The sequence below is a fragment of the Phocoena sinus genome, chromosome 21, assembly GCF_008692025.1.
Source record: "Phocoena sinus isolate mPhoSin1 chromosome 21, mPhoSin1.pri, whole genome shotgun sequence".
NCBI lineage: Eukaryota > Metazoa > Chordata > Mammalia > Artiodactyla > Phocoenidae > Phocoena > Phocoena sinus.
Window position 1 is genome coordinate 15,155,647 of NC_045783.1, and position 15,114 is coordinate 15,170,760.

General features: G+C 39.9%; 1 long non-coding RNA gene across 2 annotated transcripts in view; it reads left to right on the plus strand.

Moving 5' to 3' along the window:
• Window positions 1-14,788, plus strand: part of LOC116746868 — a 29,778-nt gene extending 14,990 nt beyond the window's left edge. The window contains exons 2-5 of one of the 2 annotated variants that reach the window (XR_004347904.1): window positions 9,355-9,413; window positions 10,475-10,634; window positions 11,253-11,295; window positions 11,887-14,788. This is a non-coding gene — a long non-coding RNA (uncharacterized LOC116746868). Of the gene's footprint in view, window positions 1-9,354; window positions 9,414-10,474 lie in introns of both variants that reach the window. The other variant, XR_004347903.1, reaches the window with a different exon arrangement.
• Window positions 14,789-15,114: the final 326 nt, after the last annotated feature.

The window sequence follows — 15,114 nt, forward strand, 5'->3', positions numbered from 1 at the left end:
CTAAATTAAGGGACTGCCTTCAAAAACTGTATTCCTGGGCTTCCCTGGTGGCGCAGCAGTTGAGAGTCCGCCTGCCGATGCAGGGGACGTGGGTTCGTGCCCCGGTCCGGGAGGATCCCGCATGCCACGGAGCGGCTGGGCCTGTGAGCCATGGCCACTGAGCCTGTGCGTCCGGAGCCTGTGCTCCGCAACGGGAGAGGCCGCAACAGTGAGAGGCCCGCATACCAAAAAAAACAAACAAAAACCTGTTTTATTCCTTCAAATAAAGCAGTTAATAATAAAATAATACAAAAAACTGCCAAGTATGAAAGGTACTTAAATAATTATTCTTATCTACTTAAATAAGAAAATTTACATAATGTGTGCAGTATAGTACAGGCATACGTGGGTTCAGTTCCAGACCACCAAAATAAAGTGAATATTGAAATAAAGTGAGTCTCACAAAATTTTTGGTTTCCCAGTGCCTATAAAAGTTACGTTTACACTATACTGTAGTCTTGTGTGCAACAGCATTATGTCTAAAAATCACAAGTACAACCTTAATTTAAAAATACTTCATTGCTAAAAGATGCCACCATCATCTGAGCCTTCATCGAGTTGTAATCTTTTGCCACAGTAACATCAAAGGTCACCAGTCACAGATCGTAATAACAAATAATATAATAAAAGTTTAAAATATTTCAAGAATTACCGAAATGCGACACAGAGGCATGAAGTGAGCAAAAGCTATTGGAAAAATGGCACCATTAGACAGCTCAATGCAAGGTTATCATTAATCTTCAATTTGTAAAAAACGCAATATCTTTGAAGCATACTAAGGCAAATTGCAATAAAACAGGGTATGCCTGTACCTAACATAATCATATAATTAAAACAATAAGTGGTGGGACTTCCCTGGTGGCACAGTGGTTAAGAATCCACCTGTCAATGCAGGGGACACGGGTTCGAGCCCTGGTCCGGGAAGATCCCACATGCCACGGAGCAACTAAGCCTGTGCGCCACAACTACTGAGCCTGCGCTCTAGGGCCTGCGAGCCACAACTACTGAACCTGCGTGCCACAACTACTGAAGCCCGCGTGCCTAGAGCCCGTGCTCCGCAACAACAGAAGCCACCACAGTAAGAACCCTGCGCACCGCAATGAAGAGTAGCAGCCATAAATTAATTAATTAATTTAAAAAAATAAAACGATAAGTGGTCACAACTTTTAACTAAATAGAAAAGTGGGGTTTTGCAGGTGTATTAGGAAAAGCTAACTTCTATAAAGACACTGGTCCAAAAATCTCATTTATTTAACAAAATAAAGGTTTAACTCTTGCATCCGTCAGAGTCCCAATCAGCACGGTCAAGATGAAGGATGGTGTCTCTGTTCCATGAAGTTACTCTGGGACGTAGGTTCCTTCTTTGCTGTGGATCTGAAATCTTTGGACTCCTCCGCTGGAAGCCTCCAGCTTTGCCCAGCAGATGAGGAAACAGGATCCTGTAAGGTGTTATAGAAGTCAGACCTGCAAGTGGTGTACATCACTTCTGCGCACATGGGTCATATAGCTCCACCCTAACTGTAAGCAGGACTGGGAAAGTCTCATGGTGTGCCCAGAAGGAAAATGAGAAAGGTTTGGTGGCCATATAGCTTTGTCTCTGCCTCAGGAAAGCAAAATACATCATTGTCAAAATCATGAATGGGGATTGGAGTTTTGGCAATGAAATTGAAACCCCAGTAAATAGGGATAATGTCAGAGGTGAGAATAAAATTCCTCCTTTCAAGAAGAAAACTAGCCTTGTTTCCAAATTATAAAATGAGTTACCAAAGATTACTTATTTATCTTAGTATAAAAATATGTCTTACTAGTTTGTCCTCTTTTACGATGCCAGGGTAGGCTAAGCCCGAGTGTTTTAATTACAATAGTGATTTTGTTGCAAATTTAAATAAAACTGGAGGGTTTAATAAATGTCCAATTTATGACATCGTTTTAAGGGGCTATTAATTCACACCTTATTAAATGTGAATATTATAAAATTAGAGCCTATTTTTAGAAATAAAACGAGTTTCTTAAATTGTAAATTGTGTCTTTCTTGAAAGGAAGAAAAAGACTAATGATACTATCCTGTGCCCAAATATAATAGAAGCAGCAGTTGAAAAATTGTCTCCCTCCAACTTTGCCAGTGTACACCATTTCTTAGATATATCACCACACTCTATTTACTGTCCTTGGCTTGGCTTCAACTGGAGAGAGCCAGTTCCTTTTGAGACAGCCTGAAATTTGTGGCAACCTTATTACAAATGGTCTATTTTTTTCTCATGGAAATATTTTACTCCCTATATTTTTCCATACTATGACTTTAAGAAGAACTTTGTTCCAAGATGGTGGCTGTTGAACATCTCTACTGTTATGCTTACCTACTAAGCTCTAAGAAAATAATTTCTAGAAGGGCATTTGTAATTTTAGTACTGTTGATATTTTAATTCAAATTCCAAATTTCATTCATCCATGCATTTATTCACTCCAGAATATTTTTGGCTTATCACCTATGGGACAGGCACTGTGTTTAGGGAATCTAACTTGAACAGGTCCTGACTCAGACTCATACTCTTCTCGGGGAGAAAAACAAATAATCAAATAAAATCCAGACTGTGAAAAGTATAACAAAGAACAAAAATGGTATTTCCGGGTCCTTATTTAATAATAATTAGGTCTTTAAAATAGAGGGAAAAACATCTAGAGAATTTACTTTAAGATGGTTTGGAGTAGGGAGCCCTTTATGGAAGTAAGGTTTAAACTGAGACTCAGATAAGAAAGATCCAGTCATATGAAAAGACAAGAGAAGAGAAACTTTGAAGATCATGAGATTGGAAAGTCTGGTGTATGAATGGAACAGTGAGTTCAGTGGCTGGGGAAATGGGGTGACTAGAAAGAAAAGCAGGGGTCAGGCCATGCAGGGCCCTCTCAGTCATGGGAAGCCACTGAAAGACTTTAGTGGGAAGTGTCTTGCTCCTAGGATAGGATTTACATTTATTTATCTATCTATTTATTTATTTATTTAAACGTTTTATTTATTTTTGGCTGCGTTGGGTCTTTGTTGCTATGCTTGGGTTTTCTCTGGTTGTAGTGAGTGGGGGCTACTCTTCGTTGCAGGGTGCGGCCTTCTCATTGTGGTGGCTTCTCGTTGTGGAGCATGGGCTCTAGGCGTGCGGACTTCAGTAGTTGCAGCACATGGGCTCAGCAGTTTCAGCACGTGGGCCCTAAAATGTACGGGCTTCAGTAGTTGCAGCACATGGGCTCAGCAGTTTCAGCACGTGGGCCCTAAAATGTACGGGCTTCAGTAGTTGCAGCACGTGGGCTCAGTAGTTGTGGCATGCGGGCTCAGTAGTTGTGGCACATGGCTTAGGTGCTCCACGGCATATGGGATCTTCCTGGACCAGGGATCAAACCCCTGTCCCCTGCCTTGGCAGGTGGATTCTTAACCAACGCACCAGGGAAGTCCCAGGATTTACTTTTTTTTTTTGCTGTACGCGGGGCTCTCACTGTTGTGGCCTCTCCAGTTGTGTAGCACAGGCTCTGGACGCGCAGGCTCAGTGGCCATGGCTCACGGGCCCAGCCACTCTGTGGCATGTGAGATCTTCCCGGACCGGGGCACGAACCCGCGTCCTCCGCATCGGCAGGCAGACTCTCAACCACTGTGCCACCAGGGAAGCCCTACATTTAAAAAAATTATTTTTTCAGCTTCATGGTTGAGAAGGTTGAAAAGGGCAAAAGTAGACTTCGGGAGAGCAGTGAATGAATAATCCAGGAACAACGTAACTGGGGGTTGGACCGGGGTGGTGAGAGTGGAGGTGGAGGAAAGTAGATGAGTATAAGATCGATATGGAAAGAAGCACCAAGAGAGGCTGAGGAGTGGTTGTGAGGTACGAGAGAAGGAAGGGGTCAAAAGGGAATCTTGGGTTCTTGGCTGGTAACTAAATGAATGACAGCACCATTCACTGAAATGTAGATGGCCATGACAGGATATGTCTGGGAAGGTCAGACAACATATTTGGGACAATCAAGCTATCTGGGATGCTTAAGAGGCATTCATTGTAGATTTCAAATGGATATAAGCCTAGATTTAGGAGGGCATTTTGGGTTAAAGGTATAATTAGTATTTCTCAGCCTACAGATGGTATCTACGTTCATGGGGATAGTTGAGATCAACTGGAGCAGAGTGTGTATGAGTAAGAAAAGACTACTTAGAACCTAGCTGTGAGATACTTCAATATTTAAAAGGTAAGCAGAGGAAGAGGTTCATGCATAGAGTCTGTATCCAAATGGCAGTGACTGAAAGGAAACGGCATTAAAATCAATCACATTTTCTCTCTACCGGGAACTGTCTAAATTGTGGATGCTTGAGAAAATAGATGTGATCATGTGTACTCTCCAGATATCTGGGTCAGGTTCTTTACTGCAAAAGTCATAAGATGCTGTTTTAATGTTCATAACAGACTTCCTACATAATGTATCTTATAATGTTCACGTGTATTAAGATTTCCACAAAACCATTACCGTTTTTATTTATTTTGTCTAGATGTAAAGCAGACAGCATGTCACATTACACGTATTGTTAAAATTCCTGCAGCCTAATGTATACAGATTTGTGAATTTTGAATGATTTGAAGTTCATGAATATCTCAAGGTTGGTTTGTTTTGTCTTGTTCAGACCCTGGATATCATGTTTTTGCAGTTTAATATATTTCTTGAGTGGAAAGAAATGTTTAGATTTCCAGCTAGATATAAGATTGTCAGAGAGGAAAAAAAAAGAAAGATTGTCAGAGAGAATAGAAGTTAAACACATAGAGAAACAAAGGTAACACATCTTGAAAAATATTTTAAAAACCTTCAGGGCTTCCCTGGTGGCGCAGTGGTTGAGAGTCCGCCTGCCAATGCAGGGGACGCGGGTTCGTGCCCCGGTCCGGGAAGATCGCACATGCCGCGGAGTGGCTGGGCCCGTGGGCCATAGCCGCTGGGCCTGCGCATCAGGAGCCTGTGCTCCGTGGTGGGAGAGGCCGCAGCGGTGAGGGGCCTGCGTACCGCAAAAATAAAACCAAAAAACAAACCTTCAAATAGTCTAGACAAATGCATTCAAAGTGTTTTATTGTTATTCAAAACCCTAGAGAAAAAAAGGTTAGCTTTGGGGAAAATTAATGTATTTTGTGGGCTTAGACATAAAATGATTGCTTAGTACTCCAGTTTTTAGAAAACATATAAGTTTTTGAACAGTACTACAATAGAAATATATAGGGATAAAATGTATACGGAAATTTTAATTTGATAATTTTTACCTCATATGCCATTTCCATAAAAACCTGATTATCCACACCTGTCAAGTTGACAGGCGAGAAAGTCAACTTGCTCTTGAATGCCAAAGACTATTTCAGACCTTTGAGTTGTCCCATTAATCCAGTCCGATTTGCGTGCTTCTTACATGCCTTTTAGAAGGCCAATTTGCTTATATCCCTTCCTTAAAACCTATTTACTATAGTCCTCATTTACTAGCTGAGAGAACTGAATACCTTAGCCACTGGGACTGTTGGGTGCTGACATCTCATAGCTGAGTCCTTACGTGAAAATCTCCCTTGGCAAAATGGAATCCCCCAGTCCAATTTCATGTCTCCATCCCAGGGGAAGCCTGCCTCCAATGGTGATCAATGAGGGCATATAAAGGACTGTTCACTAGAGGACAGCTCTGTAGGGATCTCAGTTCTAAAACTCCCTGAAGAATCATTTGAGGTCCATGTTGCAACTGCATCATGGTTCAGCCTTGCCCTGTGCTAAATCCTACTTCTTTTACTCCCTTGCATGTATAATTCCCAAGACCAATCCCCAGTAAATCTCAAGCACACAAGTCTCCAATTTAGAGTCTGTTTCCAGGGAACCAAGCTAAGACAGCATATATTCATAATCGACATTAACAGCCTGTTCTCACTCTTGCCCCTGCATATGGGAGAGATTTGTATGCGTGATACTGTGAGTCTTTCAGAGCTCAGTTTCTTTTCTGTTTTCTACTATCTCCCTCAGATTTACTGAAATTAATCTCAGTATTTTAGGGATGTATTCAGTGGTTCTCTAAAAAGTTACTTATGTCTCTTGCACCTTTGAAGAAGTAGCTTGGCTTAAAAGAATAAGCATAGTATGAAGGACTCAGAAAACTTGGATTATACTTTATACATTATACTTTTTACTCTTAACTTTTCTATGTATCAGTGTTTACACTTAAAAGTCAGCTTAATGGCATCTACCCTGTGTATTTCTAATAATATTCCAAATGAGATTAGACACAAAAATAAATTTGTAAATTAGAAATAGGTTATAATCTATGAACATAATCATATTTTTAAAAGAAAAATACCATTATTAAAAAATAATAGGTGAATTTTTCACAATCATGCACTTTTAACCTCTTCTGATATTTTTCAATCTGAATTTGTATATGACTTAAAAGTATATATAAATTAAGAGTCTCAGAAGACTTTAGAGATTGTCTATTCAAATTCTCTTTCTCCCAGATGAAATGGAGATAACATAATACTGAGAAATTGGTCTATTGTTATATGGTTAGTTAGAAAAAGATTCACAGCTAGACATAGGGGGGCCCACTTCCCCAGTTCTTCATAGTTATTTTTTAACTTACAATGATAACAGAAATTTGGTCAATTATTTTTGACTTGTAATCCTTACTTACCAGTATTTATTGCTTTGCAAAAATTTTTCCATTTTGAGTAATTTAGCTTTGTTTTCTTTTTCATTTCTGTTTTTCCTTTTGATTGAAATATAGCCTATCAAAATGAGCTTACATAGGACTGTACTGAATATTGTCTCCAAAAAGAGCATGTAAGCCCTTTAATATGAAACTGAGGCAGTACTAAATACAGACTTAATTCAGTAAACTGACATCTTAGCAAATGGTCTTTTTACCTCTGTGGACAAGTTGGTGTGTGTGTGTGTGTGTGTGTGTGTGTGTGTATGTGTGTTTGCATTTTAAAGAATGGCATTTACCCATAGCCACAAAAGCACTCTATATAAGAAAATAAGTCACATTTGCCACGTAGAAGCAGGAGCTATGGGACTGGTTATAGCTGACTTCTGTCTCTGATTTCTCCATTCCCATTATTCTGTTTGACATTTCTGAAGCCAGTTTTACATTTTAGTAGAGTCATAAATAATGGCAATAACCTGGAAAGGTTGGAATATACAAGAATGGAGAAAAGAGATAAATAACATATGCATGTCTTTATGTTAAAAGGGCAAGGGGGCATTAAATGTTGGGTGAACCCAGTTCCAAGCAGAATACACTGAGAGACTGGGAAAAGATACATGTCAGTCCCTAGACTTCCAATTCAATAGGAGGGTGGGTCCTTCCCCATCTTGAGGCTACTTTGAGGGTGTTCTACCAGGGCTCTTGCACTAACTGACAATTAGCACAATTCAGTCAAGTTTAAGCTGAGAAGGGATCTGTTCCCCGACCTGCCTACTCCTCCAAAGCTGAGGCCACTGCACTGAACAACGCCAGGGAGAACCACTCCCAGCTCCACCTTTGCTATATGACCCACTCCTTCACCCGCACAGCCCACACAGCTATACTGCAGCCCCGCGTTAGGCCTTGTAGAAAAAAAAAATTATTGCAAATTGCTCTCATTTTATTTTCTCTGGATTATCCCTTCTTGCGTTTATTTTTGAGGAGCAGATATTTAAAATTTAGATTTTCCTTTTCCACAACAATGGAAAACATATGCAGTTCATTCACAATTTACAAACTCAGCAAATGGAGGCATTTCTAGGCATTGCTTTTTTTTTTGTTTTCAAATGTAGTTAAGAAAATGGCTCTGTATGGCTTCTGTTGGAGCTTGAAGGGCGGCAGGTCTTGCCTCTGTCCCCAAACAGTATAACTAAAGATTCTGAGGCTATTCAATACTCTATGCCAAGAAGTGAGTGATTTCTGTGAGAAATAATAGCCAGCATAGATATAGCTAAAGGAAGGCAGGAGTGGAGCCTCGAATTTGCTTGGAATCTAAAAATCTCACCTGAAGGTTGTTTACAAAGGGGCTGGAACTGAGATAAGGCTGGATTTGAGAATGGCCTGGGGAAGCAAGGCTACCAAGGTGACAGCATTCAGTTGGGAAACCTAAGACGAGCACTGTCTGATGAGGATGCTGATCTGACTGAACCTGAAGACTAAATTTGCAGGATTGAGAGGAGATTAGAAGGAAATGATTATAAAGATTACAGAAAACACAGTGGCAATGCTTCAAGAACAAAACACTGCTTTCCTGTCTGAGTAATGACAAGAATATGAAATCAGCAGCCTCAGTTGACATTCATGTCCTGCTGTGGGGAGAGGACAGGAATTCGGGTTTGCACTGAGCGATCCAGTTCATCTCCACTCCACTGGACCCGAAACTGGATAATTATATTCCTCTTTTCTTTCTGATTCATCTTTCATCAAAAAGCTGTATGACCCATCGTGTCAATAAAACCAACAAAGATGGCTGGGAAGGAAGTGTCCAGATATTTCGAGGCTTCCCAAACCAAGGAAATTATATATTTCAACCACTTATACTGATTTTTTTAAAATGCCAAGCTATGCGGCTCAGCTGTCAAGAGCTGTGGAGTGAAAATAAAATTAGGGGCCAAATGCCTAAACCCTCAAGAAATGTCATGGAGAAGAAGCAAAGTAAAAGGTTTTCCTTATTATTATTTTCTTAATGTTTAAATGTATGGATTTTGTTATCAGTGCTCTGAAAATGGAGCCATTGGACCAAATGCTTATGTTTAAGAAATGCTTTGGGGGCTTCCCTGGTGGCGCAGTGGTTGAGAGTACGCCTGCCAATGCAGGGGACACGGGTTCGTGCCCCGGTCCGGGAGGATCCCACATGCCGCGGAGCGGCTGGGCCCGTGAGTCATGGCCGCTGAGCCTGCGCATCCGGAGCCTGTGCTCCACAATGGGAGAGGCCACAACAGTGAGAGGCCCGCGTACCGCAAAAAAAAAAAAAAAGAAATGCTTTGGACTTAAACAAACACCATTTTCTTTTCTCTTGGATTAATTTACTTGTAGATGTGTGACATAGTTCAGGAATATATACCCAGCTGAAAAATACAGACGAGGGCAGGGCAGAACCTAATTTCTTACTAGTCAGACTTTATTGAACAGACAACAAAGCTTTCAAAAGAAACATGAACTTCTCTTTCTTATTCACTTCAGGGACAGAGAGATGGAATTGAAAGCAGAAATCAGTTTCCTCCAGTGACCAAAAATAGCATTTTAAAATCTTGTAGTGTTTTGTATTTGCTGCTGTTTTGATTTTTTTTTTTTCTTTTCCTTGGCAGGCTTGTGCATTACTAAGCAGTCCAGTCCTACTGCATCCTTGGTCCTGCACTTATTAGCGGTAAGGATGCATTAACTGGCTATGCGGCAGTAGGGAATTCACATCACCTATCTGGGCCATAGCTTTTCTCTGTAAATTGAGTGAGTTTGGCTAAATCATACCCTGTTCCAGTGTTTTGGTCAATTTTCTAGGTCTTTGTAGGTTTATCGTTTGCATGTCCCCCTGTGGGAAGATGGAATCTCTTACTATAGCCCGAGATACTAGAAGATCAGCTAGTTAACGGGCTACAGCCGAAGAGAACATTCCCATCGAGTTGAGAAAGAGACCATGGGTGGTGAGTCTAGTATAGAGCCCTAGGAATCTAATGCCTCTTTTTCCCTTTCCCATTAGATGGTTTTTTCCTGTTTTCAATATAGTATTCTATAGATTTGTACTTCACTTTGGTATCTAAAGAAAACACGCATTATCATTCCCATGGATGATTAGAAAACAAAACTTCGAAAAATTAAATTCATGCCAGGATCTTCCCATCTCAGAATAGCTGGGAAAATATTTATATTGGCTGTTGAGCTCATGTCAAATGGCCAGACAATGATTATAGGGAGGTTGTTGTCCTGATTATACATTATCTCCTCGTTATGATTCAATAGTTTGTTAAATAATCTTAATATTATTTAAAATATATTTTGTCCTATAATAACTATAATTTTAAATCGTGTTTGTGAAGTAACTGTATTTACAAGTAACCTCTGTCTTAGTGAAATAATTTTGCTTATTAGTAAAACTAAATATTGCCCCTGTTAAACAGAATGAATTGCAAGACTTACGGGGTATGTTAGTTTCCTAAGGCTGCTGTAGCAAACTGCCACACACCAGGTGACCTAGAACAACAGAAATTTATTCTCTCACGGCTCTGGAGGCCAGAAGTCCAAAATCAAGTGTCAGCAGGGCCAAGCTGCCCCTGAAGACTCCAGACTCCAGAAATTCAGAATCAGATTGCCAATACAATGGCAGAGTGAGTGATAAAGAAAAGCTGGAGGTGGAAACGGGACTGCTGTGGGGTTAGAGATACAGATCAGGAACGTCATTGTAACAACTCTTTGCTCTTCTCCTAACTGAAGGTGTAGCCTTGTTGATCATTGGTTTCCGTCAAGAATCCAGAGGGGCACTGATGTCTGCCCATAAGTGTGTAAATTTTCAGCATGTCTTTCCTGAATGGGCATGAAAAAGCTGTGAAACACCGGGAAACTGAGATGCTCTATTCTAGCAAGACGCCACCTGGTAAGAACCACGTCTACGTCTGTAGCTAAGTATCAGGGACTTCGTCTCATTTTGTAGTGGTTGTGCATGTGTTGTTTCTTCCAGCCTACCTTAAATAATAAACTTTCCAATTCCTTTGTCCATTCTGGGTTCTGTGCTGAGGCCGAGTGCCATTTTGATACAGATAATGTGGGCATTTTTCTGAGGATTGTGAAATATTAGTTTTGAAGTTTTGGGAGATATTAGTTTCCAAACCCCTGTCTTAGTAAAGATGTAGGAAGAAAGTAAGGACAGCACTGACAGATCAAAGCAGGGCTGGTAGGCATTATAGGTTTGGTAAAATTGGGAAGTTTGAGAATAAGAGACAGAAGAACAAGTTTGTAAAACCAGCTTCTGAGGTTTAACAAATGAAGCCACTTAAAAGGGAATGTTGAAATCACTCAGATACTAGAAGCTGGGTAGAACACAATTTATTGAACAGATGTATTTGGAATGTATTGAATTTGCATTTTCTCTCTGTGATTTGTACATTAAAATATTTGCCATATCCTTATTTGTTGTGAAGGTGGAATGAATGTGCTTTCCTTTGAACATGTGCTTCACTTGCCTTTCACTGAGTCAAAGTTATTTTGCAAACAGGGTTCCATTCAAACGTTATTGCCTGATCCGATAACAGTAACAGGTAGGACCTCTTGAAGCTTTTCTAATCATGTAATAATTCACTAAATTCTCACAACAATCACAGGAGAGAGTCAACATTACCATTTCACAGCTGGGGACGCTGAGGCTTGGAGAAGTTCAGGAATTCTTCCAAACCTCACACAAGTCGTAAAAGTCGTAGAACCAAGATGTGAACCTAGTTAGCCCTGCTCCTGCCTTCCTGCTCTTAACCAACTTATCAAACCAACTAGCAGAGCACATTGTTTTATTGAAACTGCACGTTATTCTAGAGTTTGCAACTTAAATCCAAGACAGCACTTTTTCCCCCTTACGTTCTCAGGTTTTATTCATCTAGCTCTTTTCTACAGGGCAGTATATTTCTATCATAAATATACTGATGTGTAAGTATGCTGATGCCAATGCAGCATCTCTAGGCACGAGAACGAAATGTATTACCTTGAACCACCCAAATTTGGTCAGTGGGTTAAAGAGTAGTATGGCTGCTTCTTGTCCTCTTGACACTCTGGCACAGCCCTTTTAAGCTATGAGAGAATATTGGTATTCATGTATATCCAAGTCACAGATGCCTTACCTTTTCTTGAATGCTCTCCAGTGCCTCAGAAGCAACGTGATGCTGAAGATAAACTATAAGAAGAGGGCTGGAGGTGTGAGAGGGCTACACGTACGGGAGATGTGGACCAGAACAAGAAGGCTGGAGTCACAGTGGATGTCTGGTTTGGGAACTCGCTGCAGCTCCTAGAGATTACCAGGTGGCATGTTAGAACTGAAGTCTGCTGAGCCTGTTACGTGAACTGCAAACATAGTTTGGAGTCAGACGGTCCGGCATGTGGGCCAGCCATGGGGACACTCTTGGGAAAGGGCAGTCTTACCAAATCAGCCCCTGCAACAGGGAGCAAGGAGTCTTCTTAGTTCATCCAAATCTCATCTCTAGCCATCTGGCGTGGATTCCAGAGAGTTTGTGTGGTACCCTGAGTTAGAACCCTGAGTTCCCAGTAATAAAAACAGGATGAAATGATTGAAGGACTTGACTTTTCCCTAGCAAGCCGACTTCCCTGTATCCACCAGCTCCTTCCTCTTCTCCAACATGTTATGAAAGCTAAAGGATCTGTGTTCATAGCAATGTCTTCTGTGCCTGACCTTCAGATGACATACCATAGGCTTCCTTTTGAAGCATCAATGCTGTTTGACATCCTAAGTAATGTGGACGTAATATGTAAAGATGTACAGTGGAAGTTTTGATTTGAAGCCTGGTAGTAGGCTTCACAGTTTTGTTTCCTGGTTAGGAGTATTTTCATGGTTGCCACCAGAATGCCTACGTAGGGAAAAAAAAAGGGGGTGTTGAGGAAGAAATGACAGGGGCAAATCTTGATAAAAGTTTAATTCACTGACAGACAGTCAATAGGAGAAAAGACATTACCAGCTGCATATATTAGCACATTATTAACACACCCACTCAGGTTTTGAAATATCCATTTAAAATAACTTAATTAAAACCCAGTTATAGAAACTTTCCACACTAACAATGAAACATCTATTTTATGATCATTCTACGTCAGTGGACTTTAATTTTTAAAAATGAACTGCAGTGCCTTTTAAAAAGAGCACTAAAAGGGAAAACCTACATAATACTCATACTGTTTCAAAGATATTTTTGCCTTGATTTGAGAACATGAATTCTAGTCGTCCTCTCTAATATGGGGAAAACAGAAAGCATTCTAAGCAGAGGATGGCTGTTAGTATTTGTCCTGTTTTAAGAAGTTTTCATCTTAGGCACATTAAGGAACTAAACTACAAAATTTGTGTTTTGACAACTGTGTAAGAAATTAATTTTTAAAATATATACATATTATGTGTGATGTTTTTATAACATGCCATCCAATTATAACTTTTTAAAAGTATTCAGAAAAAAATTTATTAAACATTTTAGAAACCCTGATAAATGTAGTAATATGAATATAAAGCAAGCTTTCCAGAAAATCACTTCCCATTTTCTATTTTTGGCCAGAGTCCTCTTTCAGCCAGTAGAGGGGTGAGCCAGACCTCACAAAGTGAAGATGGTGCCTCTTGTTCCTCTGCTTGTCATAGACCTCAATCTGGTTCAGCATCCACGTGTGTGCTGTGCCCAGCTTCCCCTCTTGGGAGCCAGCATCCGTCACAGCTTCCATGAATAGCAAGTTATCCTAAACTGTCTATTGGATCCTATTAGATTGTAGGCTCCTTTAGATTTCTTTAGATTGTGCATTTTAGGACTTCCGAAATAAGAATGTAATTCCAAACCAAAAATAAAGTAGTACCAGTGTCTATTTTACCTAAATGCTCACAGATACAGTATCTCCTGTGCTCTTTACCTTTGTTGTTTTCATGATGTACACGGAGCTGTCATAGCTGTTGGCAGAACTAACACGTGACTGGATTATAAGCAAACTTTGAAAAGAAGGGTTTATGCTTTTAACGTTAATGCAAAATTGAAAGATTTGAGTTTCTCACTTAAGAATGTCAATAACACATTTGTTTATTTCCTACCTCCCTCAAACAAATTTTTCCTTGCACAATATATTTGTAATATATGAGTGCACAAACACGTCAGTGTTTACACATTGGAAAACTGAGATTTTAGTATTAATGTTGCCATTCAGCTTTTCGTCAGGCTTTTCCTGCTCAGAAACATTTGAGTTTTCCCTATTTTCTACATCATCAATCCCAAACTCCTCTATCTGGTCGTCAATCCATCCCCTCTCCAATCAGGCTCCACCCGTCCCATCAAATATATTCTTTGAATTCCCAGTGAGCACACACTTATCAAGCCCTTCTCCCTCACCTGTGCTCACCTGCACCAATCTCCAGGCAACTCTCTCAATTCAAAGATCAAACATTCTCTAGCTCAGTCCTTACATAATCAATTTCCTAATTTAGCACTGAATTTGATATTTAGTTATACATTGCATCAATTTGTAATATGATGCTATTATTAAATTATTTTCTATGTCTCACTCTGTTTTCCTCAACTGTTCTGGAAGCATAAACAACTAAATCATGAAGGGGTAAGTATGAAGTTCAGAAATAATCGAACTGTTAGCAATGCCATTTCCCGGGTTGGGGGCCGAGCGGGTTGGGATGACTGAAAGCAGAAGACAACTCCGGAACCTGCTCATTTCCAGCAAGGACAGCAATAGTAACTTCTCCTAGCAGCAGCCCCATCCTATAAATATTCAAGCCCTCACCCTACCAAGGGGTCGCTTGCGGTCCTGAGAAATCAGGGTTGGGGAAGTAAAGAGAGGAACAGTCTCTCATCAGTTTAGGACTTTCCATTGTTATAATCTCATTGCTCCAAGAGTTGTTTAAAGACACGGTTGAATGGAATTAAGTCTGCCCTTATTTTTCAACCCAGATGGAAAAAAAGTGAAGCATTCATGAAATACAAATCTAAGATGACTTTTCTGAAATTGTATTTTCTTCCTGGAAATGGCATAGCAAAAGCTATAACAAAATGTTTATAGAATTTTAATATATTAAGTTGTAAGTAAAATGCATGCATTTGAAATACATTTATCATAATTTTATATAGTTTTATAGAGTTAAGCATATATATATATATATATATATATATATATATATATATATATATATATACCTCTGTATTTATATAGATTTCTTTGTATGGATCTATCCAGACACGACTCTTTAAACTTTTATATATTTTAATCTCCAGTGAGAAATACCGAAGTGAAATAGGTCATTTCTTTCCATGGTGGAGCTGATGGCTGACTCCAAGCTATGACCAAATGATCTCTCTTTGAAGCCAGATGAGAAATATGAACAT